The sequence below is a fragment of the Pseudorasbora parva genome, chromosome 8 (assembly GCF_024679245.1).
Source record: "Pseudorasbora parva isolate DD20220531a chromosome 8, ASM2467924v1, whole genome shotgun sequence".
NCBI classification, from domain to species: domain Eukaryota; kingdom Metazoa; phylum Chordata; class Actinopteri; order Cypriniformes; family Gobionidae; genus Pseudorasbora; species Pseudorasbora parva.
In genome coordinates this window covers 13,626,440-13,630,687 of record NC_090179.1, presented here as the reverse complement: position 1 = coordinate 13,630,687, position 4,248 = coordinate 13,626,440, and positions in this window count along the sequence as shown.

The following is a 4,248-nucleotide window of genomic DNA, read 5'->3' as shown; positions in this document are numbered from 1 at the left end:
TACATGTGGGTGATGCGCCGTGCATGGGAGCGCGTGACATTAATCCCGTTTTCCTGTACAGCATCAGGGGGGGACGGAGGCCGGAGGGGAGGTCTATTTATTTAAAGAAATGAATTAAAGGGCTTTAAGGAAATAAAGAATGATAAAATAAATCCCTGTTCTAATAGGCTATATGTGAAGTAATCCATTTAAAAATATGCACAGATTCACTCTTGTTTGTATGTGTATGTCAAAAATGTATATAGCAGCATATTTTTAAAATGGCGAAGACATTAAAATGTTGAGTAGTTTGCATCCCTGTATGTTACTCTGATTCGTCAAACATTGTAAAACAACATTTTCAATTATTGGGGGAATTTGTCCCCTTCAATGCTTGGGGTGGGGAGTGGGGGGGGGGGGATTTTCAATTATTGGGGGAACTTGTCCCCTTCAGTGCCTATGGTGGTTACTGCACTGAAACATTTTTTTGGTTTAACTTAACAAAAAGTAACCTTGTTGCTTTAAAATTTTGCTTTAAAAAAAAATAAGTTGATACAATGAAGGAAATTGGTTTAATAAATATAGAAACTCAAAATATTATTGTATCTGAACCAAATAAAAAATGTGATAAATGATGAAAATAGCACAATTTGACATTTCACTGCGTCATCACAAATAAAACAAACATTTACCCAACATAATATTTGAATAAAGGTTTTTGATTCTTAAAAATGTTTTAAGTATTGTAGTATTGTATCATTGTATTAACTCAATTTTTTAATTTCAATAAACTCAACATTTTAAGGCAACCAGGTAACTTATTAAAATATTTTTTAAAGTGAGCCGGTTAATGAATTGCAGAATATATAGATTTTTATTTATTTATTATTATTACTAAGAATATATTAATTATCTCAACTAGCAATTTTTATAAGCTACTGATTACTGTAAATGTTTGCAGAAGTTTTTGGTTGTGATATTATCTATAATTAAGTCTGTGTTATTCAAGCAATAGGTACAATAGAATAGATCAATAAATAAACATTATTCATTGTTTAATGTGTAAATGATCATTAAAAATAAATAGATACCCATTTTAATATCCATATAGTACATGTGTAGTAAAGTTTGTAGATATGGGATGGAGGCAGGAACCGGCAAATGTTTAAAGACTTTAATCAAATAAAATAAACAAACTGAAAGTAATCCGGGCAGCTCCTCACAGACGACTGCCCACACACACATAAAACAAACAAAACCCAACATAAAATCCAGGCCTGGTCCTCTCTCATCTTGCACTGTCATCGCTCCCCCTTTTATGTTCCCGTCACTCCTCCGTAAGACGAGACCAGTGTGGCGCGCAGCTGGCACTCATTATCAGTCGTCACGGCCCTCTCTCACGGTCCCTCGCCCCGCTGCTTGCCACAACATGATATTGCTTTTATGACAACTTTCATAAATCAAATATGATCTAAACATTTTACATTTACTAATCCCTCACACACTGTTCTTTTAATTGGTCAATTAAGAGGTTTAGTCACAATGGATTTGTTATTGAAATGCACATTAACTAAAATTGTAGCTTCATATAGTAATAGCAGGATGGATGATACAGACGTTATAATAAATGTAATATATAATAAATGATTTGAAATATTGTAAAATGGCAAAGGTGATTCAAATGAAGCTGAATTTTGATTAATTATTTAACATATGTTGACACTTGTGGTGTTACTTCGACTTTCTGATATTTAGATGCTGTACTTTTTAACTTTTTGTTCTTCAATGAATCCTGAAAAAAAGTTCCCCACTATATATATATATATATATATATATATATATATATATATATATATATATATATATATATATATACACACACTCTAAAAACGCCAATTAATAAAATGTTGGAAGAGCAAAAAAATATATGTTGAACTAATTTTCCCTGAAGGAGGGAACGGAGACATACGTCGGACTTAGACCGACGGATTGGGATCTGACTTTAGAGACCAATCCTCCTTTGAGTGTGTAAAAATGAGCCAATGAAATTTGGCATGCGATCCACGCATTCCACGATCCGCCCCGCAGCGCGGGTAAAAATAGGAAGTGGAATGGTAGATCAGCACTTTTTATGCTGAGGAGCCGACTAGTGACTCGGACTCCTAGCGGATGCACAGCGCCTGGCGACGAGACGTACCTCTCCGTTCCCTCCTTCAGTGAACGAGGGTTACATACATAACCGAGACGTTCCCTTTCAGTCGGACACGTTCGACGTATGTCGGACTTAGACCGACGAATTGGGATCCCTATTGAAAACGCCAGGAGGCTGGCCCTTCCAGTGTCCTGCTTGAGCGCACTGTACCGTCTAGTATGGTACGGAAGTCAGGGCTCCAAGCAGGGAGGACCGTCACTGCTGTTTCTGCAAGACTCAGTGGCCCTCATTTATCAATCTTGCGTAGAAACGGGCGTATATGTTGGCGTAAGATTATGCTTACACTCCTCTCATCGCCTGATTTATGAAGCTGTGCGCACCTCTGCAATTCAGGTGTACGCAATACTTGCCCTTGATAAATGCGGCGGCTGAAAACGATCGTCATTAGAATAACACGCCCCTATATATTCAAGTCTCCGCCTCCCCCACGCCCTCATTTTACGTCATGGACAAACAGAAGACGGCAAAGAAGCTAAACTTCTCCGACGTGGAGATCGGGCGCGCTCAATCATCTCACTAGTCCACTAGTCAGGGCACTGATTAGGACATAAGTCAATGGGCTGACTCCCTGATCAGTGCCCTGACTAGTGGACTAGTGAGATGATTGAGATGCCCATCGAGATCACCAGGGAAGTGGGGGAAAAAAAAAACGAAATTGTTTTATTTGGGAGTTTAAAGAGTGGAATTAAAGGCACCTCCAAAAACAAAATATGGACCCAAATTACGAGTACTGTTAATAGTGTGGAGGTTGAGAAGCGCACTCCAGCAGTTAGCTGTTTGGATGATAAATTACCATCACAATGCATTATTTTACAGCACGTTTTGAAAAAATTAGCATTTAATTTCGTATCACAGCACATGTATTGGGGTGTACAATAGTGATGCTGATGTGATGTGGAGTAAGATTCATTCACATTAATAATTACATGACAATTTGTAAGATTCTTCTTATTATTATTATTATTCTTAATGACGCTTGTTATTTAGAAGTAGAATGTCATTTTTATTGATTTTATTATTATTTAAAAGAAGAAGGTCATTTTTATTATTTTGTCAGTCTGAATTATTTTAGTCCCAGTCCGTGCGCAGCTGCCGGGCCAGGCGGGTCTGAAACGTCAGATAAAGCGCACAGGCTCGCGACTGGAGGAATACATATGCCTACAGATCAAACGCTTTGGTAAAGTCACACAAATTAAACATTGACGTTCATGTTGCACAAAAATAAACACTGAATGTTGTTGTTGTGGTTTTTAACAGTGGGTCATATAGCATATCTTTTCAGTGCGTTTTGTGGTGTTAGGAATTGCTTTTCTGCGCATTTTCCCACTACCTCAAACGTGCTTACACCACCTCCTGAGCTGGCGTAGGATTTGAGCGTGCCGTACGCCAACGTCCATATTGATTAATCTCAAAGTCACCGTGGGTTTGGGTGTACGCAAGTTGTACGCTGGAAATTTGGTGTACGCACTTTTGATAAATGAGGGCCAGTATGACTATTGGATAACGCTGGGAAAGCGTGCCCGTCTCAGGAGATGGAACGCTGCGGAACCCTGGTCCACGGAGGGCCTGGTGGTGGAATACACATAAGGACTAATCTGGCAGGGTAGTGCAACATATGGCAGTCTCTGGGGTGGTTCCAACCTAATTGTAGGGGGGAAAGAACACGCCCAGAGATGGCAGAGCGGGCTCTGTCCAGGGAAAGACACGGGGCTAGCTGGTACCGTGGAAGAATACACATATGGGGTTGCCGTGAGGGAACCGCTACATATGGAACCCAGCCTACATACGGGAGCAAGCGGGACCAACAGCACCACAGACGTGCCCAAGGTGGGGAAGCGAAGCGGAGTGCTCTGGCCCGACTCGGGTGGTTGTACAGACACTCCTGGTTTGGAAAGAGGGTGGGTGAGAAGGCCCGGAGGCATCCTTGAAGCCCACTCTGCTGTCCACTGCCTAGAGGCAGGGAAGTGGGGTACTCAGCTCAGCACCGATTCGGGAGGCCCGGGGGCGGCCCGGAGTGTTGACTGAGTACTCCAGAGAGAGGCAGCGTGTGGGGGAGA